Source organism: Vulpes vulpes, chromosome 10, assembly GCF_048418805.1.
Source record: "Vulpes vulpes isolate BD-2025 chromosome 10, VulVul3, whole genome shotgun sequence".
NCBI lineage: Eukaryota > Metazoa > Chordata > Mammalia > Carnivora > Canidae > Vulpes > Vulpes vulpes.
This window is the reverse complement of record NC_132789.1, coordinates 18,557,639-18,583,856: the sequence shown is the minus strand read 5'-3', so window position 1 is coordinate 18,583,856 and position 26,218 is coordinate 18,557,639. Positions and strand designations below refer to the sequence as shown.

The window sequence follows — 26,218 nt, the reverse complement described above, 5'->3', positions numbered from 1 at the left end:
TATTAGCTCCAACTAACTCAAGTTGAATGGCCTCGGGCAATTAACTTATTTTCTTCACCTGTATAGATGAGGATTAAGAATCATTTTTTTTAGGGGCACCTGAGTGGCTCAGTCCACAAAGTATCTGCCTTAGGCTCAGGTCAGGATTTGGGGGTCTTGGGATGGAGCCCCGCTCAGTGGGGAGTCTGTTTCTCCCTCTGTCTCTCCCCACTACTCGTGCTCTTTCTCTCTCTCTAATAAATAAATTAAAATCTTAAGAAAAAGAAGAATTGTTTTTGTAGACATTGGGCTGTTGGCGGAATTTCAGGAGATTTTGTGTTCAAAAAGCACTCAGGTAGTGCCTGGCATATATAAGTGATGTTAAATGTTAGCAATAATCCATTCCCAAAGAATAAGCCAGTTTGGTTCCCCGTTCCTTTTTTTTTTTTTTTTTTAAGGTTTAAATAGACTTTATTGTGACAAGGAGGGCTAAGTGGGGCCTTATAAACCAATATGTTTGGTCCCAGGATGTCACCATGGATTGTAGAAGGGGTCACTGTAATTGAAGGACATGATCCATGGAAGGGCGGCCAGGAATGCAGCGGACATGATCAGGACAGGCCAGGGGTGGTCAGGTCACAGGGTGAGGGACAGGACAGCCCCCTTCACTCCTGCTTCTTGTAGCTCTCCAGATGTGACAGGACCCAGCCCGATGGCAGGAGGAAACGCAGGAAGCAGGAGGTGAGCCCAACCGCAACATCCATGGTCCCCAGCTGCTCCCGTGGCGGCTTGGAATGGATCTGGGCACGCTGCACCAGGAGCCGCCGGGTGAAGCCTGTTAGGCCCCTCAGCAGCTGCGGCATCAGCACAGACATGACCGCACAGCCCCCATTCCTTTTCAAAGCATTTGCATCAACCTTCATTTCCCCAAATCCACTCAGAGCTCCACTGCTAGCGATGCCCTTGCTTCGCTAACAATTGGAATCGTGACACTAGCCAATGTTTTTTTGTGCATCGCCAAAAGCCTGGCTCTGCATCAGGTGCTTCACCTTCACCTCATTTAAATGGAGTGGCCAAGCCAAGCCTTGCTGTGGAAGTAGTGCTCAGTCCCTCCTGATGGTGGCTGCTTGAAGGCAGAACGAAGGTCACCCCTCCCTTTTATTGAGGCCCAGAAATTAGCAGCAACAGGTACCATTTGTGTGTGTGGGGGGTTATCACAAGTTAGTCACCCTGCCAAGTGCATTACTAAGCTCGAAGAATCCTTCCAGGAGTAGCTGCTACTGTTGCTATTTTATTGATAAAGAAACTGAGCCCTAGAGAAGATACGTAGGTTGCGGCCATGGCTCTTTGGGTTCAGGTGGACCATGATTTACATAATACATATATATTTTTATTTTTTTTATTTTTTTAAATTTATTTATTTATGATAGTCACACACACACACACAGAGAGAGGCAGAGACATAGGCAGAGGGAGAAACAGGCTCCATGCACGGGGAGCCCGACATGGGATTCGATCCCGGTCTCCAGGATCGCGCCCTGGGCCAAAGGCAGGCGCCAAACCGCTGCACCACCCAGGGATCCCTACATATATATTTTTAAAAGATTTTATTTATTCATTAGAGGCAGAGACACAACACAGGCAGGCAGAGGGAGAAGCAGGCTCCATGCAGGGAGCTTGAGGTGGGACTTGATCCCAGGACTCCAGGATCGCGCCCTGGGCCGAAGGCAGGTGCTAAACCGCTGAGCCACCCAGGGATCCTACATAACACATATTTCTAAGGCTAAAGCGTAAATGAAAAATCCTCCCCTCCCCCTGGGAACTGCAAAGGAGCCTCGTTGGGGGAAGGGGCCACCCCTCGGCAGGCGTTGCTCTGCTCCTGCAGTTCTTCAGGTCGTTCCCCCAGATCTTGGCGCTCCAGAGCGTGGTATTTCCGCAGAGGGGCTCTGGCTCTTCACAGGACAGCTTCACGCCGACCATCAGGAAGTTCTGGCCTGAGACTGACCCAAGACGCACCGGCTGACAGCATCAACGCTGGGACTCGAATCCGGTGCTGTGGCCGGGCCGCCGGCTGTGAAGCGAACGGGGACCGTGGCCCGCAGAAGGAAGGGAGGGCCCTGCTCCGCACCTGGGAACCGGGCGACAGGGCGCTCCCTGCCGAGCCGGGAGCCGGCGCAGGGGCGGCCCGCGGGAGCCGGGAACGCTCCGCTGGGAAGGCGGGAGGCGGGCGGGGAGGGCGGCGGCGACCCGGGCAGGGGCGGGGCTTCGGCAGCCAGAGGCGGGAGTCGGAGAATCGGGGCGGGGCCTGGAGGGTCGCGGGCGACCCGGGCAGTGGGCGGGGCCTGCGAGGCCGAGAGTCGGGTCAGGCCCGGGGGCGGGGCTTCCGGCGGCGGGGCGGGGCTTGGCGGCGCCTTCGGGTCGGTTCGGAAGCAGTGGGAGGGGCGGCGGGCCGCGGGCCGCAGGGGCAGCGGGCGGGGCTCGGGGGCGCCGCGGCTCGGCTTTGAGGGGCTCTGCGAGAATGTCTGAGGAGCTTGGATGCGGCCCCGCAGGGCCAGGCGGGCCGGAGGGCGGAGCTCTGAGAGCGCCCCTCCCGCTTCTGAGGAGCGGCGGGCGTGGCCCGGGGGCGCCCGGAGGCGTGGCCCGGGGGGGTCGACTCGCAGTGGGCGGGGCGTGGGCTCGGCTACCGCCTGCCTCCGCAGCCCACTCGCACCCCCCGGCGCGACCACAGGGGGCGCTAAGGAGGGCGGGGCGGGGGGCGAGGGGGAGGCGGGCCTCCCCTCCCGGAAGTGGGCGTGGCGCGCCGCAGCCCGAGGCCCCGGGTTGGGCGCGGCGCGGCGCGGGGGCGGGGCCTACGTGCGGCGGCGGCGGCGGCGGCGGCTGCCCGCGCCCCTCCCCCGCGCGGCGCTCAGTGCCAGGCGGGAGGCGGCAGCGGTTGGAGGCTTCGCCGGGCTGTGCAGCGGGGACTTCGGCGGCGGCGGCGCCTCAGGCACCTCGGCCCTGGTGAGCGGCGCGCGCCTGGCGGGGCCGCTCGGGAGCGAGCCGGCGGGCCGGCTGGTCGTCTCGGCATGTGCCGGCGCCGGTGACAGGAGCCGGCGGGGCGTGGAGCAGGGCCCGGTGCAGGGGAGTGGGCTGCGGCGGCGCGCGGGGCGCGGACCCTAGGCCCCCCCGGCCCCGGCCGAGGTGCAGGGGCCGGAGCCGGAGCTGGTGCCGGAGGCCCGGGGCGGAACCGCTTGGCCTGGGGAGGGTGACCCGCGGTCCCCGTGGGGGGCGGCTGCCCCGGGGGGGCTCCCGGCGGGGTGAGGAGCCGCGGGGCTGCGGAGGAAGGGCTTCGGGGGTCGGGGACCCGCCCGGCGGGGTGGGGTCCGGGGCGGGGCGCCGAGCCGGGGGGCCGGGGGGCGCGGGCCGGGGGCGGGGCCGGAGCGGGGCCGGAGCGGGGTGGGAGCGGCCGCAGGGGGCGAGTGGGTGGGGGGCCGGGCTCACGTGGGGCGAGGGCGCGCTGGGGCTCCGCGTGGGAGGGCGGGGGGCGGCGGGCCGGCCGCAGGGTGGCTGGCTGTGGGTGCGAGGCCAGCCCCGGGCCGGGAAGGGCGGGGCGCGGCCGGAGCCGGAGTAACGTGGGCGGGGGCGCCTTTGGGAGCGGGACGAGCCGGGCGGGGGAAGAACGCAGCCGGCACGCCGCGGGGTCGGGGCCCTGGAGCGCCCGAGTGAGCCGGGAGGAGCGGAGCAGCCGGCGAGGGACGCGGGCAGCGGGAGCGAGGTGCAGGTGGGGCTCGGCGGCGCCCAGATGCCTGGGGATGAGGTCAGATGTGGAGGGTGGAGATGCAGGAACCCAGCTCTCCCGCCCGTGCAGAGGCGCGCACGCACCAGCTCCCCGGCTCCCCGATGCTTTGAGTGTGTCGGGGGAAGTGGCAGGCTGCAAGGGAAAGCCGAGAAGAAAGGGGCTTCCTCTTGGAGGGAGGCGCCGGCCCTGCCGTCCTTTTTTGGGAGTGTTCAAAGGGTTTTGATGGCTGGAAAAGGAAACGTAGGCTTTACTGCATGGTGGTTTAGAATCACATCCTATATTTGGCCTTAATGTAGGCAGCCCTTGTTTTGTGGCGTCTCGAGTGCTTGCTCTCCGTGTCGCAAACGTGGGATTCAGCGTGCGGAGCAAATTGCAAGTTGTTCATCTCCCCCAGGATGGGAAGACAAGATACAAAGGCCTTTCCTTCCTTTAAGACAGTTAAACAGAAAACGAATATAGTGCGCGTTTTTAAGCTGGTACTGGGTGGCGAAGGTCTTTACTTTTGCTAAGAGTTATCACAGAATATTAGGCCCTTTTATTTACTGCAGTCTTCCTGCCTGGGGTTGCATTCTAAAACAGTTCTTGTAGGGCTCTTAGTCACTCTATATAATAATGCATTTCATTGTCCTTACCCGGCAGAACTCTCTCCTGACACCAGGGCCTGGAAGCATAGACAAAAACATGATTAAGTATAAGCAGTTGCTTTGTACCGGCTGTTCATTTGTGAAGGCAAATAGATTATCTGTTTATATAACTTCACTTTCTGGGTTCCCTGTAAATCTGAAGAAATGGGAAAAATCTGTTTTGGACTTGATCCCGTATATTTCAGAGAACTAACTTAAGGAAAGTAATTATTTATTGTTATTATTATTATTATTATTGTTTTAGAGTGGAGGTACATTTCAGACACAGTGTTTGGATGTGAAGTCTAGTTAGTAACCCTGGGCTCTGAGAGGTTGCGTAAATACTTTGGGGCAGAAGCAAAATAAAACTGGGAATTACATTGTATGTTAGGCCTCCAAGACATGCAGTGTTGTGTGGTAGGTGATAGTCGTGGGTACGGAGGACTGAACTAGGATTGGTATAAAGGTCAGGTACACACCGTTTTGACAAAGGCAGAATGTGCCTTGCCCCCATATTCGTTTTTGATTATTGTGAAAGGTACATTGAAGCCTGATGACTTTTAATAGATACATACCAGTGAACTATCACACTGCACACAGTATTGAATTTTTCATGTTTGTTACTTTGCCTGCAGATTGGGCTAATTAGCATTTATGTCTATGACTTTACATAGTTCAGGATTAGATTGTGTTAGTAGGTGACACATAGTACTTTTTAAAACACTGTTGGATTTTTTGATTTTTATTTTATTTTTGATAAAATGTCTAAAATAGGCACCTGTCACTTTTGGGATCCACTTCAGCCATGAGGAGAAGAGTCACTCCAATGTCTGTGAAATGGAATGTTCAAAAGGTTATCAGTTCTTGGTTATGTAACCAGGAATGGCAAATTATTTCTTAATACTTTGATTTGTCGCAAATTGGTGCTTTAGAAACATTATTTGGGCTGTTTCAACTTCAACTGTTTCAGAGGTAGAACAGTAATAAACTTGGGTGCCTTTTTCTTAGAGTACAAATCCATGTTTGTTTTCCATTTGATGACTTCCCTGTGTTATCCTGTTTCTGAGTTATAAAAACTCTTTTTCTGACACTTCTACATCTTTTTCAACTTAAGATGCCTTTTCTGTATTAAAACATGGAAATCCTCATGAATATTTCAGTATGACCTAGTACCTAGAATCTTAAGTAATAGAATCTCTCTGGGTTTTCTTTGCCCTAGTTTGGATCCTTTAAAATAAAATGAGTGAGCACGATTCTCTACTCCTTTTTGAGACCTTATTTGTACTTCAGTAATGCATAATGGAATCCTTTTTGTTTTATAACTGCTTTTTGAGATTTAATTCACATACCATGTAATTCACTACTTAAACGTGTACAACTCAGTAGTTTTTGTTATATTCACAGAATTGTGCAGTCATCACCATAGTTTTAGAGCATTTCCATCAGTCCAAAAAGAAATCCCATACCTGATAGCTGTCCTTCCACCCCCCTATTCACTGTCCTCAGGCAGCCATTAATGTATTTTCTGTCTCTGTGGATTTGCCTATTTTAGACATTTCATATAAGTGGGATCATTCAGTATGTGGTCATTTGTGTCTGTCTTATTAAGTATAAGGGTTTTCAAGGTTTATTTATGTTGTAGCACGTATCTGTGGTTTATTCTTTTTTTTTTAAATAAGATTTTATTTATTCATGAGAGACGCAGAGAGAGAGGCAGAGACATAGGCAGAGGGAGAAGCAGGCTCCCCCACAGGTAGCCTGATGTGGGACTCCATCCTAGGATGGGATCACACCCTGAGCCAAAGGCAGGCGCTCAACTGCTGAGCCACCCAGGCGTCCCTGCTTTATTCTTTTTTTAATGGTCGAATAATATTCCATTGCATGGATATACAGTATTTTGTTTGTCCATTCATCAGTTGATAGACATTTGGGTGTTTCCCCCTTGGCTGCTATGCATAATGCTGCTGTGAACATTCCTGTACAAAGTTTCTGTGTGGACATGTTTTCATTTCTCTTGGGACTTGTTGGGTCATATTGGTTACTCTGTGTTTAACTGTTAGAGGAACTGCCAGACTGTTTTCCAAAGCAGCTGCATCATTTTACAATTCCACCAGCAGTGTATAAAGGTTTCAATTTCTCCATCTCCTTGTCAACACAGTTATTCTCTTACTTTTTGACTAGCCATCCTAGTGGGTGTGAAGCAGTATCTCATTGTGGTTTTTATTTGCATTTCCCTGATGGCTCATGATATCCAGCATCTTCTAAAGTAATTCACAGACAACTGTATATTTTCTCTGGAGAAATCTCTATTCAGATGTTTTTTAAAATTTTAAATTGTATTATCTTTTTATTGAGTTATGAATTATTTATATATTCTAGATTTACAGTACCTTATCAGATGTGTGATTTGCAAAATTTTCTCTAATTCTGTGAGTTGCCTTTTCACTTTTTTTTTTTAATATTTTATTTATTCATGAGAGAGAGAGAGAGAGGCAGAGGGAGAAGCAGGCTCCATGCAGGGAGCCCGACATGGGAATCCACTGATCCCAGGTCTCCAGGATCATGCCCTGGGCCGAAGGCAAGCGCCAAACCGCTGAGCCACCCGGGCTTCCCAGCCTTTTCACTTTTTTGATGGCATCCCTTGAAGCACAAAAGTTTTTAATATTGTTGAAGTCCAATTTATGCATAATGGAGTCAACTGATAATGGAGTTAGGAGTTACTTGGACCTTAAATCACATCCTCATCAATAATTTGGTTCTATAGATTAGAAACCAAATGTAAAGGGTTAGGGAAAGATTTAAAAGTTCTAGATGATAAAGGGTTCATCAGGAACATATCATTCCACTGTTTAATTCTCTGGCGGCTTCCTGCCTCCTCTCTGGTTAAACTCCAGGCTTCTTCATGTGGTTGTAGATCAAGGTGTCTCTGATTTCAGCAGCCTCCTCTCTCACTACACTCCTTCCTGTTTTTCACTTCCTGAAACTTCCCAGCCTTCAGACCTTCTTATAATGAGCTTACTACTACGAACCTACCCCCTAATCTGCTGAATCCCACTTGTCCTTTGGGATCCTCCATGAAACCTCCTCATCCCTGCAGGCAGACATTGTCCCTGTCATCCTACTGTCTGCTACAGGAACTGGACCTGAACTTGAGCTTAGTGTCAGAAAGGCACCTTCCACAGAAGGCAGAATGAGAGAGAAGTTCACATGGAAGGCAGGCTGAGATTGCCTTGCTCACAGCTTTGTCTTGAGTGCCTGTTGGGTTATTTGCTGAATGAAGGATTATCAAAGTTAATTGGAAAGATTTTGAGTTCAGTGGGTTTCTCTGATTAATTACATCTTTATTGTGTGTGTTGAAGTAACCTGAAGTACTGGGGTGATTCCTCCTCTGCCTTTCTGACACCCAGCTCTTGCCAAAAAATTGCTCAGATGTAAAACTGAGCATGTGAAATATTTTCCTGAGAGCAGAATCTTCTTGTCCAGGTTCTTTCCCCCTAATGAACAGTGATGACTGGTGCACAGCCTTCTCAGTAGGACAGATGGGCAGGGTACATTTTTAGGTTTGATATGATTTCGCCACACCAAATGCAGCAGGCCAGCCCTGATGATATGGAGTCAATCGGTACTGGAACCACTCCTGTGTACACCCGATGATGGGTGTAAACTGGGTTTTCAGGGCACACACATTCTTGTCTTTCATTCTTTTGTTCATGCTCTCTTGCTTCTCTCAGAGCATCTGACTCTACCAGTCTACCAGTCTTTATGCTTTGTGCTCCTGTGTTCACTCTTTATAGTTTCATTGAAAATACTCTACTGAAAAAAAAAAAAAAATACTGTTGGGCAGCCTGGGTGGCTTAGCGGTTTAGCACCTGCCTTCGGCCCAGGGCGTGATCCTGGAGGCCCGGGATCGAGTCCCACATCAGGGTGCCTGCATGGAGCCTGCTTCTCCTTCTGCCTGTGTCTGCCTCTCTCTCTGTGTCTCTCATGAATAAATAAATAAAATCTTAAAGAAAAAATACTCTTTTTTTTTAAGATTTATTTATTTATTTTAGACAGAGGGAGAACAAGTGCCTGGGTGAGGGGGAAGAGGGAGAGAGAACCTCAAGCAGATTCTCTGCTGAGTGAGGATCCTGATGTGGCGTTCAGTCTGAACTGAAATCAAGAATTGGATGCTCAACTGACTGAGCCACTCAGGCTCCCTCACTTAGTATCTTGAGAATTAGGAGAAACCGGTTGGCCATTTAGGGAACATTTCTTTTTTATGTGTGTTCATTGAAGTGGTTGGATTATGGTAAGGTAGTAAAGAAAAAAAAATAATTTCAAATTTGTCTCTTTAGGCTCAGTGAGCCGTCCCTACCTTTGTAGTTTTTTGCTCTAAGAGAGTTTTATATTTAGAGAAACTGAGGCAATGGAAGATGCAGGCCGATAGAGCTAGACTGAGCTGGGTTTCACTCTTGGCTCCACTTCTTAATTAGCTGTGACTGCCAGTTATCTCACCTCCCTGAGCCTGTTTTCTCTTCTGTAGTATAGGGATGCTAATGATGCCTTGCTGGGCTATCAGGGTAGACTGTGACTAAGTTTGTATTCCCTCTGTCTTCACTCTTAATGAATGGAACTAGGGAGAATCAAACAGACTAAGTTTAATATATTTTATTTCTGAAACTAAGCTATTAACGTATGGATTTCCACTCCTACCTCAACGTTTTAGACTTCGAATCAAAGTTGAATTACCGAAGGGGGAAGAAATGTAGGTTAGGAAGGTAATATTAAAGATGAGGCAGGGTTTTCTGTTTTGTTTTGTTTTGTTTGCCTTCTATCTGAATTGGAAATGTCTATTTAGACAAGCTTTTCTTTTTTTTTTTTTTTAATTTTTATTTATGATAGGCACACAGTGAGAGAGAGAGAGAAAGGCAGAGACATAGGCAGAGGGAGAAGCAGGCTCCATGCACCGGGAGCCTGATGTGGGATTCGATCCCGAGTCTCCAGGATCGCGCCCTGGGCCAAAGGCAGGCGCCAAACCGCTGCGCCACCCAGGGATCCCTAGACAAGCTTTTCTTATTTAGGCCTCCTTTGTATTCAATCTATTTTAAGAAAAAATATTTAGTTCCTGGAGAAAATTGATCTTTTTAGGGTTGGGAAGATTGTGCTACAGTGTCTGAGATCCTCATCGGGGTTACAATGTGAATGGCAGCATTGTGATAAAACAAACATTCTGTGTGGGCAAGAGCCTCAGTAGCTTCATGAGATATTAAATTGGGCCTGTCATTTGGATTTCACATTAATAACAAAAACGGTTCCTCGAACTGTTTTCCACAGTAAAGAGAAATTAAATTAATGCAAAGGTCGGAGTGAGAGAAACTGGAATACAAATGGGTGTAGAGAGGCTTATATTTTGTACCACTGAAGGCAATAATTTCACAATACATATCCTCCCCCTTTGGTTATGAAATTGTCTACATTTATTTTTTTTAAATTATTAAAATGGATCGTACACAGCACCAGTCATCACCTTTTTAAGACTATGTCATTTTAGGGTGTTGGGGGTATTATTTTTCTCAAGTCCAGGGGACCTCATTTTTGACTGCCCAGTGGGGATCAGCTGTAGACCTTTATAAATACAGCTGCCTGGGTTTGTGCTTCCCGGTGACTCTGAATCACAGCCAGGGTGGAAAGTACCTCGTTGGTCTATTCCTCATCTTACGGGTGAGGGGACTATTGTCATAGAAGCATGAGAGACTTGCCCAAGATCAGGAACTTAACTCTTCCATTCCTCCTCCCCCAACTGCTTTCCACCTCCTTCCATGTGTTGTGTGAAATTCATTTTTAGCGTCGGTTGTGTCTTTATAGTGTCTTGTGAAATTTTTTTTTTTTTTTTTTTAAACAGTGTGAACCTGATGTGCTTTCTCTTTTTAGTCCTTGACCGAATGCACTAGTTCCCTCTTAACCTTCCAGCACCGTACGGTCTTTTGCCAGATCTGCTTACAGAGTTTGCCTCTTCTGTTTATCACCACTATCAGTAGTTTGTACCAATGGTTGTGTGTTTTCTCACATCTTTAGATTGTATGTGTATTTTATACTATGAAGCTTGGTCCAGATTTTCAGGGTTTTTTCAATGTATTTTTCAGAAACTCAAAAATACTGAACCTCTTGGATAAGCCTTTTATAGATTTGATTTCTTTTTTTAAGATTTTATTTATTTACTTGACACAGAGAGAGAGTGTGCGCAAACAGGGGAAGTGGCAGAGGGAGAGAAGAAGCAGGCGTCTGCTGAGCAGGGAGCCTGATGGGGGGCACGATTCCAGGACCCTGAGTTCATGACCTGAGCTGAAGGCAGACACTTAACTGGCTGAGCCATCCTGGAGCCCTGATTTCTTAGTTTTAATGTAAAAAAAAAAAAAAAAAAAAAATCCCTTTTTTTATTTCCTCAGTTTTCTAATCTGACCATTAGTAAGCAGTGGTTGTGGGAATTTATCTCGAAAGTTTCAAAGACCAATTAGTACTCCAAAGGCCTTCACATTGCATCTTGCCAGAATAATCAGCACCATTATGCCATATGCATATGGAGATGTTAATTTTGACAGGAGCAACACATACCAGGTACTGGAACGACACTGATTGTTTTTTTTGTTTTGTTTTGTTTTGTTTTTTTTTAAATTTTTATTTATTTATGGTAGTCACAGAGAGAGAGAGAGAGGCAGAGACACAGACAGAGGGAGAAGCAGGCTCCATGCACCGGGAGCCTGATGTGGGATTCGATCCCGGGTCTCCAGGACCGCGCCCTGGGCCAAAGGCAGGCGCCAAACCGCTGCGCCACCCAGGGATCCCTGGAACGACACTGATTGTAACAGGCATAGTGAAAACCCTTTAGGATTAGCAGAGGTTGATCACAGCTTCACAGTGTGTCATTCTGTCTCCACAGAATTAAGACTGGGAATCTGGGCACATGGCAGTTTGGTGCATGAGCCTGTTTTGCCCCATTGTGGAGCCAGATGTGTGTCTCCATATTCTGAGAACTGCTGAGGTCTTCATCCTGAATCAACAGAGTTGTAGTTTTTCAGTTTTTAAAAGGCCATGAACACATGTGGGAAAGGAAGTGTTGGGAGAGTGCAGCCTTTGAGGGGGTATTGTCCACTCTTGATATTGTATGGGTTCTTGACAGAATTCATAAGCACCCCCTCCTTAGGACAAATGTTTAATCACCATTATTTGCTTACTTCATATGAAAGATACTTAAATTCCTTTTCATAATGGTCAAGCATTCTTTTCTAGTTAAAGATTCTAATTCCTTTCATTCCTAGGAACTTAAAGAATTGAGGCTATTTTACGAATATAAAAACTCAAATGCTATGTGGTGGTGACCGAGAAACACGTGTAAACTTGAGCTGTCTTCTCCCTTAAGCAGAAGGATTTATTGGGAGACTCATCACTTTACAAGCTAGGTGGTGAATTAATTTTGTGGCTAGTAGTGTATTTAGCTTAACATTGTCATCCTAGTTTTTCTTGGCAAGTAAGAGAGGGGCCTCAGCCAAGGAGTGCTGGCCATAGCTCTTTGGGGTGGTATTTAATAAGATGCATGTTGTCTGTTTTAGAAATAGAGTAATCTTAGGCTTTCTTTCTTATTCGAGCCATTGCTGCTTTGGAGTGCTGTTATAAGAAAAGATAAGTTAGAAGTTTTGGGTGTGTGTGTGTGTGTGTGTGTGTGTGTTTGTTTTTAACACTGAGGCTTTCATTTTGTTCTTGTACAGTATAGAGATAGCTTGCATACACTGGGCTGAATTACATTGTCAAGTGGAACAAAATAATGCATATTACCTGTAAAGAATGGTGGTGAACCATGCAATTTTTAAAGACTGAATGGTTGAGAGCCCAGATACAGTTTCCATTTTGTAGGCACTGTGTACATTTAGTCCTCAATCCAGAACTGGGTTGTATTCCAAAGTTGAACTCAGTTATTTGGAATTTAAATGGCATTTGTGGTATAGATTCAGTATTATAAGTGGTGGGTAAGTTCCCAGGCTAGTCTGAAGAAATCTGTTTAATTCGCAGCACAGGTTTTTTGCCTCTTAATGGTGATAGTGGAGTCTTGTGAAACAGAGGGAAGGTACCACGTTCTACCCCTACCGCCTGTGCTGGCATCTTGTGGCCTCTTGCTCTGGCAGCCCTCCATGTACTTCATTCTCCTTTCTTAATTTGACACTTCTATTCCCCCTGGTTAAACTGATCTCCTTTAAATAGTAAAATAAATGGTTCAAATTCATTTCTACTAATGTGTTCCTGGATGGCCATAGTCACTACAGGACTACCACTGTTAATCAGTGCTAGGATGACTATAGGCTTTAATTATGTTATTTTCCTCACATCCCTTTACCCTTTCAGAGGTACAGTATTAATAATATTATTATTGTTTTAGAGAGGGGACAGGAGCGTGGAGGGAGGAGAGGGAGAGAATCTTAAGCAGGCTCCACACTGAGCCCAGAGCTGGACTCTGGGCTTTATCTCATGACCCTGAGATCATGACTTGAGCTGAAATCAAGAGTCAGACACTTAAACAACTGAACCACCCAGGCGCCTCAATATTAATACTTTTTAAAAGGAGATTCCTGTGAATAGAACATCTCTCTGAAATTTTGGCATTCAGTCTGCATAACAAGGTTTCAAGGGGAAAGTTAAATAAGGCATGTGGGATCGGGGGAGCACATACAGAGAGGCTAGTTCTGATACCTGGGAACAGAGAGGCTAGTTCTGATACCTGGGATCGGGAAGAGGCCTTTGCCTGCTTTTGAAAGTTTCTTTCTGTTACCTCTGAGATACTTAATTTGCTAAGTTTTCTTTCTTTTCTCCCCTTTCCCCCAACATTCATGATCCCTTTTTTTTTTCTCTTGCCTTTTGGAAACCACTCATGAAAGGGTGTTAGGTTTTAGCCAATGACTTGGTTTCTGTGACCTTTGAGCAGTGGATCAGGGCAGGGTAATGGCTATAAATTGGGTCAGCTTGTACTGGCTAGAGCTAGGCACTGATCTTTCTTTTTCTATTCCCTTATAAACTCTTACCAGAAAGCCCCTTTTTTCTCAAACAATGAGAAATAATTGACCTCTCTCTTTTGTCATTACCTTTTTGAAGGGTTTGGATTGTCTGGTTTCTAAAAACTCATTCAAACATTATTTTTTTAAAGATTTTACTTATTCATGAGTGAACAGAGAGAGAGAGAGAGAGAGGCAGAGTCATAGGCAGAGGGAGAAGCAGGCTCTGCGCAGAGAGCCTGACGTGAGACTCGATCCCAGGATTCCAGGATCATGCCCTGGGCCGAAGGCAGACACTCAACTGCTGAGCCACCCAGGCGTCCCATCATTCAAACATTTTTATGTATTAAGTATTTTATTTGCTTTTAAAATGTGTAATAGTTTAAAAAATATGTTATAACCTTCCTCTAGCATATCCCTCCCCCCCCTTTTTAAAGTAATATCTACACCTAATATGGGGCTCGAACTTACAACCTCGAGATCAAGAGTCCTAGCTCTACTGACAGAACCAGCCAGGTGCTCCTCAAGTGTAATTCTTAATACTGAATTCTCTGTGGGGACTGAGCTCCATGGGTGTTGGGAGGATAAGGTGTTGGAGAGTCAGTATCTATGGGCTGAGGCCCTAACGTGTACAAAATAGCACTTGGCTGATTTGGAATAGGTGTAATAGAAGAGGACGAATGTCAGATGGACATAAGATATGGCCTAGGTTGTGAGAAGTCATGATAACAGAATATACATTCTATGGATATAAAATATAAACATAGCTTAGATAGGAGTTACAAAGGTAGGTGAACATGTAGTTTGTGGGTGTCACTAGTGTTAATGATTTTTCTACTAATATTATATTTTGGGTTAAATGAGTAGAAATTTAAAAGTAAATACCTGTAGGGAATTATTTTTCAGTTTGTGAAAGTGAACACTAATACTGCTATCTTCCATGTTCTCTGAAGGCAGGGAATATCCTACATTTTCTGTGCCTCCATTCCCCAACATGCTGCCTGGCACATAGGTGCTCAGAAAATGTTAGTTAAATAATTGAATTTCAGTTTTACGTGATACACTTGTGATAGAGATGGTCGGTCTTCCCGTTTTATTAGAAGACAAAGTAGTGAAGGGGACGTTTTCTGTGGTGTAGAAGGATTGCTAATTGTAAACATTTCTTATTAAATAATTTTACAGTAATCTAACCCAATAATTTTCATTATAAATACTGTAAGCAAAGTGTGTGTGTATATGTACACATTTATTTATTGAAACATGCTTTATTTGTAAAGAACATTTTGGAGCTCTGGTTATTTAAAGCATGAATTCTGATGAAAAACAGGGTGACCGGGATCCCTGGGTGGCGCAGCGGTTTGGCGCCTGCCTTTGGCCCAGGGCGTGATCCTGGAGACCCGGGATCGAATCCCACATCGGGCTCCCGGTGCATGGAGCCTGCTTCTCCCTCTGCCTGTGTCTCTGCCTCTCTCTCTCTCTCTCTCTCTCTCTCTCTCTCTCTGTGACTATCATAAATAAATAAATTTAAAAAAAAAAAGAAAAAAAAGAAAAAAAGAAAAACAGGGTGACCTAACATACTGGTAGTTCATTGCAAATGTACTTAACTGACTTGAGTAAGTTGAAAATATTGGTAGCTTGGGGTTTTTAGGTCTTTGTTTTGTAATTTGGCTAGCAACTTTGACTTTTTTTTTCTTTAATCAGCCCATAATCACACATAACTGTGATGTCATGCATTTATTTATTTGAGAGAGTGAGCAAGAGCAAGCACAAGCCAGGGGAGGGGCAGAGGGAGAGGAAGGAGCAGCCTCCCTGCTGAGTAGGGAGCCCCATGTGGGATTCAATCCAGAACCCTGAGATACCACCCTGAGCCAAAGGCAGACACTTGACTGAGCCACACAGGTGCCTGCAACTTGGACTTTAGAAACAATTAAAGTAACATCCCCTGGAAGCATGCTTTTATCTTGTGAGTTTTTGTTAAAATAGATACAAGAAGAACCATAATTTGTATCAAAATGAGGATTTGAAGTTAAGGTAGTCATGGAAAAAATTGAGCTTCCCTTTCTTGTCTTAAGTTTCTTGTCCTTTAATGCATTGACTGACTGCTAAGTGTCCCTAGTGGACCCTGAAGGGACTCCAGGCCAGCCCCAGGGTAATCACAGACAGCTCTCAGCCCTTTTCAGGAGCTCCTGGGCTCCAAGATCTTAATGTGTTTGCATTCATTTTTGTTTGTTTGTTTGTTTGTTTGCATTCATTTGACTTGAGAAAATTGACAAGAACTGGGTATAGTAAGATAGGCCATATTGTGTACCATTTCAACTGTTGGGTCATTTGGGGGTTCATTGGTGCAGGATTAAAATTTGAAAACTCTAGGTATATTAGTGATGCATGATCACAAAAAATTGTTTTGTAATTGTGATATGTGATTACAAAGAAAGAATTGTTTTGTAGTTATGATAAACGATCATAAGAATTGCTTTGTAGGGGCTCCTGGCTGGCTCAGTTGGTAGAGCATGCAACTTTTTTTTTTCTTTTTTAAAGAGGGCGACGGAGAGAGCAAGGGAGCATACGCACACACGCACAGAGAGGTGGGGAGGGAGAGAATCTTAAGCATGCTCCATGCCCAGTGTGCAGCCTGCTGTAGCTCTGTCTCACAACCCTGACCTGAACAGAAATCAAGAGTCAGACACTTAACTGATTGAGCCACCCACCCAGGCGTCCAGAGAAGTCCTTGCTCTCATAGTCATGAGTTCAAGCCCCATGCTGGGATAGAGCCTACCTTTAAGAAAAAAAAAATGTTTTGTAATTGCATTTGTGTATGTATGTATTTCTGGCAGTTTTTAGAGATTACTACTATAAATGTAGTTTTCTTGCTTGTCTATTATAAATGCTGTCTTTTAAAAGAATATGAGGGATGGAAAGCCCCCTATCTTTCTGCTAGTCTTCTACTCAAAATGCTTTAAAGAGGATTCTTTCTACTTTCTTTTGAGGCATATACAATTTCTCTTTTAGTTACTATTATATAGTCCAATTAATTTAACATAAAGAATTGACTACGATTTTCTTTTCAAATTTTCATACAGTTTGGAATGAAAATAGAAATGGGAGGATTGTGTTACAGTTTTGCCAGCTGAGGCTACTAAAAGCTTCTTGTAATGGAATATTCACTCCCAAAATACTTAACCCAACTGTTTCCTCCTCAAAGAGTGCTTTATTTGTTTGTCTCACTTCCCTGGAGGTATTTTCATTTTATTGGTGAGATGGGATGTATGATGTTTTTTCCTCAAGAGTGGAGGTCTTGATCCCCCATGAGTCTAGTTATTAATATGAAAAGGTACAATAAGTAATTTGAATTTTTCCCCTAATTTTTTTTTTTTTTCTTTCAAACACTACTTGCAGAGAGAAGGCTCTTTGGAGCTACTACTAAGAGGTAATTCTTCGCCCTGGTTTTTGACTCCCTCTGGGTGCACTTTCTGTGTCCCAACATTTGTCACAGCAGCACATTAATAGTATTGGGACTATTTGATTATGATGCATCTCTTCCAGCAGATTGTAAGCTGCATGAGAGCTAGGGCCAGTCTCCTTGCTCACTATTGTCTGCCATGTCTAGCATGATGCCAAGCATGTGGTCAAAGATTAATAAATACTTGAATAAATGCATGATGAATGACAAGGATTAAAGACCTACTCAGCATTCACAGTTGAGTGTATGTGCTGTGTGTATAACCCTGTGAGTGCTAGTAACTGAATTCTCAGTGAATTGTGTGTCTTTTATGGGTTGTGGACTGGATCCCAGTGAAAGAAACATTTCATATCCACTTGTAGGCTTTAGATTATAATAGGATCTCTAGAATAACATCTTTTGTTAGTTGTCCATTTTATAGATGAAGAAACCAACAACCATAGTACAAAAATAATTTAGTGGTTAAGGGACTATGTCAGGATAAACTTGTGTCTTACATCTAAGCCAGTTTTCCTTGTCTCTCTGTTCCCTTGAAACATTGTCAGGAGTATATGTTTACTTACCGCCCAGGGTATAGGGTATTAAAAAGGGAAGACAGATTATTCAGTGAAAGGTGATTACTTTGTCTTTTGACATTGCTAGTTTTGCCTATGACCAGCCCTATGAGAATGTTCATAAAAATGTCTTTTTTTTTTTTAAGATTTTATTTATTCATGAGAGACAATAAGAGAGAGGCAGGCAGAGACATGGGCAGAGGGAGAAGCAGGCTCCATGCAGGGAGCCTGATGTGGGACTTGATCCTGGGACTGTGGGATCACGCCCTGAGCCAAAGGCAGATGCTCAACTGCAGAGGCACCCAGGTGTCCCAAAAATGTCTTTTAAAGACCCCCAAAAGATCTGGGAGTCCAGTAATTTCATTTCCGAGTACAAGTATAATGGCAAAGAATTGTTAGAATTTTATACCAAGAGTAACTCCATCTGACTAAGCGGTAGAAACAGACTTAACAAGTTTGAACAGTCATACATGGTGTGCTTTTTACCAGTTGTTGATAAGAGAAGTAGGTCATTGGTATAGAAAGAGTATTTCAAAACACATTCATCATTAATTTTTTAAGTGAGATTGCTGGGTCAGTCATGTTTGTAAAAGTTCTGCTGTTGATATGAGAACTCTTGGGATTAATTTGGCTCTTTGATGAGAAGAGGTTCAGCTTCTGAGATTAGTCTCCTGTGGTGCACTTGAGGGAGATGGCGCAGCCTCGAATCTGATCCATAGTGTTCTGGCAGGTAGGGGGCCTGCCTCTCTGTCTCTGTGATGGAGGTTTCTCACGCAATTCTTTTTCAAAGCTCCAGGATGGGGAGAGGTGGTTGTATTTAAGAAGATGCTGGTGATAAGCAGCAAATTGGAAGAGTATGAGGGATAGTAAACAGATTATCTTTGCATATGATCGTAGGAAAAGAATCTGCTTATTTTGATGGTGCAATAATAAAAATATATTTCTGTCATTGAAGAGCCAGAGATGACCTCTAAAACCTTATAATCTCATGATTTAGCAACTGTAATATTTCTGTAATGTCATTACTTATTATATCTTAAGTGAGTTACAGGTCCTATTAGTGAGTGCATCTTTTAGTTAATAATGAGTTTCTCTAGTGCAAGAGAGAGTTAATTTGAAAATTTTTAGTTTTTGAATTTGGGACCTTTATATGTTGGTATTTTGCTGTTCATATGCTGATTACTTTTTTTTTTTTTTTTAAGATTTATTTATTTATTCATGAGAGACACAGAGAGAGAAGCAGAGACACAGGCAGAGGGAGAAACCAGCTCCTCCTAGGGAACCTGATGTGGGACTTGATCCCAGATCTAGGGATCAGGCCCTGAGCCGAAGCAAGTTGGTAAAATGAATACAAAATTGCAAAAGATGAAAGAGTTCTTTGCTTAGAAAGCTTTAAAAAGTACAAACCTGTTCATTTTACCTCACCTTTGAGAAATGGTCCTTGATAGAGATTTCTAGCTTTTTACCCATGTCTTTTTGTGCTGTTCTCTTAGACAATAGAGTGCATAGTCCTCTGGCATTAAGCCTAAGGGTTTTCAATCAGAAGTAAAGATTTGCTTCTTTTGGCATATTTAATGCTGTTTGTCTCTCTGTCTTTGAATGTTTACAGCCAGTTTCTATATTTTATAAAATGTGAGCAAATGCAGTTTCATACTTAAATTACACAAGCAGGCTATGTGGAACCTTGAACTGTCGAAGCAGCACCCCCACAAAAGATCTCTGAGTGGCATTATTGGCTGATGTGGGAAAGCCAAATTGCATGTGTGATGGGGAGTTTATCATTGAAAAAGTATGAAAGTTCATGGGGGTAGAAGGTTGAACTGGCCTGTACTTAGTGGTTCAAGGTCATTGTGTCTCTCCAGAAAAGTCTTTTATCTTTGGTCAAGTCACATAATGTTTCTGTGCCGAAAATGAAGGGCCTGGAATTGATGAGCTTTGAAACCTTTTCCACTCCAGGCTGCTGTGAGGAGTGAGCCTGGATGCTTCTTGGTGGATCTTATTTGTGCGTGTGTGTCTGCCCTGCCCTTCCCCTCCCTCCCTCCCCCCCTTTCTCTTTCTCTCTTTCTTTCTTTTCTCTTTCTTTTCTTTTCTTTCTTTCTTTCTTTCTTTCTTTCTTTCTTTCTTTCTTTCTTTCTTTCTTTCTTTCTTTCTCTTATTCTTGGAAAGATTTAAAAACTAAAATGATAATGGATCATTGAATTGAAACAAAGCACATTTATAATTAATGCCTCCTTCTTGGCATTCTGCCTATTACCTGGATGAATAATGGTAATGGAAGGAAACTACTTGGAAGGCAGGAATAAGGATGAATTTTCCCCCTTTGTTCTTACCATTCTTGATGTCATAATAAATTGAACCAACATCAAGGTTGTTCCATACTTGTAGTCAGTTCTCTTAAGTGGTCAGCTATTTTTCTAGAGAAAAACCATTTTTTCCCCAGCACCTCAGTGTCATTAGGGGAGTTCACATCTCTTTGAGCCGTAGCTGCTGTGTAATGAGGTCTGTTGTGTATCTGACTTTCTGTTGTGCTTTTGAAGAAATGTTGCATGTGGCCTTTTTTCTTCCTTTTTAAAATTCTTATTTATTTATTTTTAAAGGTTTTATTTATTCATGAGAGACATAGAGAGGTACAGGCAGAGGGAGAAGCAGGCTCCCTTCAGGGAGCCTGAATTGGGACTAGATCCTAGGACCACAACCTGAGCCAAAGGCAGACGCTCAACCACTGAGCCACCCAGGCGCCCCTTTTTTCTTCTTTTTTAAAACAACTTCTATTAAAGTAGGTAAATTAGGCATATTTTTTTTTTCTTGGAACATGTCACATATGAATCTGTTAATTAAGGAATTGGATGCAGTGAAAATGATTTGTCAGATGAATTCTAGTGTCACTGGTAGATTTTTGTTTAAGAAAAAATAAAACAGGATGCCTGGGTGGCTCAGTGGCTCAGCATCTGCCTTTGGCTCAGGTCGTGATCTCGGGGTCCTGGGATCTAGTCCTGTACTGGGCTCCCTGCAGGAAGTCTGCTTCTTCCTCTGCCTATGTCTCTGCCCCTCTCTCTCTGTCTCACAGGAATGGATGAATAAAATCTTAAATAATTAAAAAAAAAAAAGAAAGAAAATTAAAAACAGCTCAGCCATCTCATATCCAGAAATGATGAATGTTGAATTTTTGTATTTAATCGGAGCACCTCCCATATTTGCTTTGGATGTGTGCTCTCTTGTGAATGTGTATTCTACATAGGCTTACATATTCCAGAATGAACTCTGGATGTGTATTCTCTGTAAGCGTACATATTCTAGAATGAACTCTGACATTCTTAAAAGCAGTTTTAACTTTTTGTATTGCCATTTAAAAGCTGATTTTAGGACATATCCTCATCTGCGATCTTACTTGTCAGTTTCTCTTAAATAATGCATCCAATCTCTCCCATGTTGAAAAATGCCTGCCATTAAAGCAACAACTTAGAGGGAACATGCTCTTTCCCTGTTGGGATATTCTGGAGTCTTCCTGCAGTTGTTGCTGGCTAGGGAACACTCTGTGAGCACTGGAGTAATTGATGCTCTGGAGTAGTCTCAGTAAATGTGCTGGGCAGGATTTTACTACTAGTAGGGGTTTTCCTGTATGTGTTCCTAGCAGGATGTGTTTCCTTTCATATGAACCATAGAAATACATCTGCTGGAATCTTTAAACAGATAACTTCTCAATAAACAGGAAAATGTCAAAATTGTGGTCATTTTTTATGAGATCGATGGAAGTAGAGAATAGAGAAAATGTAGTAACATTTACTCAGGTGTGTTGAGTGTATTTTATTTGGTACCATTACAGTATAAACACCCTGTCTTGTCTACATTTTTTCATCCTAACACCCAACACATTTCTTGTATGGCCTATGGAATAAATTTTCTAGGTGTGTAGCTTGGCAGGACCAGAAGACTACACTCTCGTAGAGGTTGAAGATTATTAACTGGCTGTAAGATGCAAATTTTATTCTAAGTATGATTTTTAGCAAACTTTCCTCTAACACTTATAAAATAAGTTTGGGCCACATGGGCAGCTCAGTCGGTAGAGCATGTAACTCTTGATCTCAGGGTTTTGAGTTCAAGCCCCATGTTGGGTCTAGAGATTACTTGTAAAATCTTTAAAAACTAAAATAAGTCCCTAAACTATAGAGATAGACCTTATTTTTAACAGCTTGTTCTTGGTTAAGATGATGACCCAACATGTAAAGAAAATTTTGTGTGTGTGTGTGTGTGTGTGTGTGTGTTTTGCTTCCTTAGATAAACTGTTAAGCATTGGGAATGTCAGTAGTCAGCTTTTAGATTTTCTTTATTTGAAGCAAAAACAGGAGTATATTATCAACTCATTAGAAATCTTTGTGGAAGTGTAAATTTATGCAGCCACTATGGAAGTTCCTCAGAAAATTAAAAGTAAAATTACCTTATGATCCAACAATTCCACTTCTGGGTGTTTATCCTCATGTTCATTATAGCATTATTTATAATAGCCAAGAATTGGAAACAACCTAAATGTCCTTCAACAGATGAATTGATAAGATGTGCTATTTATTCTCTCATGAATAAATAAATAAAATCCTTAAAAAAATGCAGGGGAGTTGAGAAGTTGAGATAGGTCTTTTTTTTTTCCTTTGAGGGGAAATTGAAGTATAGTAAGTACCATGCTGAGGTATTTATGAGGAGAACATAATTAAAAAAAAAAAGATTTATTTATTCATGAGACACACACAGAGGCAGAGATACAGGCAGAGGGAGAAGCAGACTCCCTCCAGGGAGCCTGATGTGGGACTCTGGATCATGTCCTGAGCCAAAAGCAGATGCTCAACCTCTGAGCCACCCTGGCATCCCACTTGACAGATATTTTTAAAAACATCTTGTTGAAATATAGGGTAGATTTTTGAACAACATGGAGGTTAGGGGCAGTGACACCCTGCACAGTCAAAAATCTGTATATAACTTTTGACTCCCCAAAGACTTTATTAACACCCTACCGTTGACCAGAATCCTTACCAAGAATAGAGTCAATTAACATGTATTTTGTATATGTTATATTCTGCATTTTTACAGTAAACTAGAGAAAAGAAAGTGTTACTAAGAAAATTATAAGGAAGAGAAAATACATTTACAGTCCTGTACTGTATGTATTGGAAAAAAAAATCAGCAAGTGTACCCATGCAGTTGAAACCCATGTTGTTCAAGGGTCGACTGTAATCCACATACCATACAATTCACCCATTTAAGGCATACAGTTCAATGGTTTTTAGTATACATATTCACAAATATGTGAAACTATCACCACAGTCAATTTTAGAATATTTTCATACTTCAGAAAGAAACTCCGTACTTGTTAGCTGCAACATTTTATTCCCCTGTTGTCATCTCCCTTCCCCTACCCCCTACAAAGCAACCACTAATTTACTTTCTATATCTGTCAATTTGCCTATTCTGGACCTCAGTGTGAATGGAATCATACTATGTAGACTTTGGGGATTGAGATTTTGTGATTATATCAGCATAATTTTAAGGTTCATCCAAGTTGTAGCATATATTACTACTTCATTCCTTTTTATTGCTAAATAATACTTAACTGTACACCACATTTTGTTTTCCCATTCATCTGAAGGGTATCCAGCCTATTGGTTGTTTCTACCCTTTGGCTATTGTGAATATGCTGCTAAGAACATTCATGTACAGATACTTGAATACCTGTTTTCAGTTCTTTAGGGTATATTTCTAGGAGTGAATTTCTGGGATCTATGGTAACTGTTTAATCATTTCAAAAACTGCCACCAATGCTTTCCAGAACAGCTCTACCATTTTATATTTTTCACTAGCAGTGTATGAAGGTTCTCATTTCTCTGCATCCTCAACACTTGTTATTCTCTTTTTGATTTTAGCCGTCTTAGTGGGGCATGAAGTTGTATTTCTTTGTGGTAGTGATTTACATTTCCTTAATACTAATGATGTCTAGTATCTTTTCATGTGCTTATTGGACATTTGTATATTTTCTTTGAAAAAATCTATTCAATTTCTTTGTTCCCTTTTAAATTGAATTCAGTTTTGGTTGCTTAGTAGGGGTTGGGGGAGGGGAGATGACACAGGGGAATAAAACGTTAGAGCTAACAAGTACAGAGTTTCTAAAGTATGAAAATGTTCTAAAATCTGTGGTGAAAGTTTCACATATTTATGAATACATATACTAAGTTTCTCTAATTGAATTGTAGGAATTCTTATGTATTCTAGATACAGGTGCCTTATCAGATACATGATTTGCAAAAAATCTCTTGCATTCTGGTGGATTGTCTTTTCACTTTCTTGATGGTATCTTTTGAAGCACAAAGGTTTTTAACTTTGAGAAAATCCAGTTTATCTACTTTTTATTTTGTTGCTTGTGCTTGGTTGTGTCATATCTAAGAATCCTTTGTCAGATTCAAGATCATGGAGATTTACTTCTGTTTTCTTCTAAGACTTTCATAGTTTTAATTCTTTTATGATTATGTCTTTGATCCATTTTTTTAAAAAAATTTATTTATTTATTAATGAGAGACACAGAGAAAGACATAGGCAGAGGGAGAAGCAGGCTCCATGCAGGGAGCCTGATGTGGGACTCGATCCTGGGACTCCAGGATCACGCCCTGAGCCAAAGGCAGATGCTCAACTGCTGAGCCACCCAGGCGTCCCTCATTTCCAGATTGTTAGGAGTGTATAGAAATAGTCGATTCTTGTGTTTTGATCTCTTATCCTGCAACCTTGCTGAACTTATCCTAATAGTTTTTTGGTGGCTTCCTTAGGATTTTCTATATGTAAGATCATGTCATCTGTGTACAGAGATAGTTTCACTTCTTTCTTTACAACCTGAATGCCTTTTATTTTTCTTGTTTAATTGCTTTGGCTAGAACTTGTAGCACATTGCTGAATAGTAATGGTAAGATTAGACATTGTTGTCTGCGTCTCCATCTTGGAGGGAAAGCATCTTTCATCATTGAAAATTGTGTTAGCTGTGGGAATTTTGTCTTGTTTGGAAGTTTTGTTTTTGTTTTGAGGAAATTTTCTTGTATTCCTACTTTGTTGAGGGTTTTTATCATGAAAGTGTTGGATTTTGTCAAATGCTTTATGTGTGTGAGATGATTGATTTTGTTTTTATTCAATTGATGTTACATTATTTGATTTTCATATGTTGACTCTGCCTTGCAATTCTAGAACAATCCCATTTGGTCATGGTGTATAATCCTTTTCATAGGTTGCTAGGTTTGATCTAGTATTCTGTTGAGGATTTTTGCAACTGTATTCATAAGACATATTGGTGTTGTTTTCTTGGGATATATTTCTTTGATTTTTGGTATTAGAGTAATAATCTCATAAAATTAGTTTGGAAGTGTCCCCTCCTCTTCTGTTCTTTGGAAGCATTTGTGAAGAATTGGTATTCTTTAAATGTTTGATAGGCTTCAGTGGTGAAACCATCTGGACCTGGGCTTAGTCAGATGTTTTTAATTCTTCTTATAGGTGTCATTCCCTTAATTTTATAGAAGAGGAAACTGAAGCTCAGAAAGGTTAAATAATTCACTAATAAATGGCAAAACAGGGATCTTAATCCGAATGGCTTTATGTCAAGTTCTAGGATGGTTACAATAGCTGACATTTACCTCGTAGTTATGTATCTAACCAAACAAGGTGCTCTGACGTTAATCTCCTGCTACAATCCCCACATGAGGTGCTTATTTAGTAATAGCTTCATATGTATTGTACCCATTTTCGGATAGAGAATCTGACACTAACTTGCCATACTGAATCTTGGCCAGGAAACAAATGATACAGCTCTGCTTCTCACTCAGGAGGCTGTCTGACTCTGGAGCCTGCCCTCTTAATTGCTTTTCTCTATTGTGTGCAGTAAAAGCAACTGTGCCATATGTGGGCGGCTGAGCCCAGGTCAGGTTCGACCTTGGATGTGAATGGGCTCACACCGCCCTTCAAGTTCCACTTGGACATACCTGGCTCATTCAGCATAGTGCTGTATAAGTACTACTGCCTTTTCTCACTGTGCTATGTAACTGACACTCTTCTCTTTGCTTGTAGCGAAAGAACCTGTATATCATTTTGACTCCATGTGGTCAGGATAAAAGTAAGTTGTCACTGTGAGTAATATAGAAATGACTTTTAAAGGTATTTTAATGTGGACATCAGCCAGCAGATTTACATAATGTCTTTCAATGAGGACATTCAAAGCACTTTACATGTTTATATTAATATTCATATTGTTGGTGAGATTAGATGGTATCTAGCCTATTTGCATAAAGAGGAAAAATTGTCTTCATTTTTTACTTAAAGGTCCTCTTCAGGGGCATCCTGGGTGGCTCAGCCTTCGGCCCGGGGCGTGATCCTGGAGATCTGGGATCGAGTCCCGCATCCGGCTCCCTGCGTGGAGCCTGCTTCTCCCTCTGTCTGTGTCTCTCATGAATAAATAAATAAAATCTTAAAAAAAAAAAGGTCCTCTTCAAATGTCCATTCACAATTCAGGGGAGGCACAAAAAGCTGACCTGATGCCTTGTGTGGGTGGAAGGGCCCATTGAATGGTAGAGCTCACAGAGGCAGGTGAGGTCTCATTTCCTGTAGAGTGGGTGAGTGGTATCCAGGCTTGGCAGCTAGTTGTTTTGGGAGCCCCAGGAGCAAGGGCCCAAGGCTTCACTGTACAGACCCAGATTGTCAGTGGTACCTGCTCATACCTGTGCTCACCTCTGCTAGGTGTTGTTTTATCCAGGGCCAACAGCCTGGCTTCTGCTGAGGCTGGCTTGGGG

The 26,218-nt window shown here is 43.2% G+C and overlaps 1 protein-coding gene and 1 pseudogene across 4 annotated transcripts in view; one reads left to right on the top strand and one right to left on the bottom strand.

Annotated features, from left to right (window-relative positions):
• Positions 1–524: 524 nt before the first annotated feature.
• On the bottom strand, positions 525–854 carry LOC112910503 (cytochrome c oxidase subunit 8A, mitochondrial pseudogene; annotated as a pseudogene).
• Positions 855–1,816: 962 nt separating this feature from the next.
• Positions 1,817–26,218, top strand: part of CORO1C (coronin 1C) — a 74,161-nt gene continuing 49,759 nt past the window's right edge. The window contains exons 1-3 of one of the 4 annotated variants that reach the window (XM_072723021.1): positions 1,817–2,029; positions 16,797–16,827; positions 25,500–25,545. The gene's annotated coding sequence lies outside the window, so the exon portion shown is untranslated. Of the gene's footprint in view, positions 2,030–2,825; positions 2,980–3,601; positions 3,740–16,796; positions 16,828–25,499; positions 25,546–26,218 lie in introns of those variants that run through there. The other 3 variants (XM_072723019.1, XM_072723020.1, XM_025986630.2) reach the window with 3 other exon arrangements.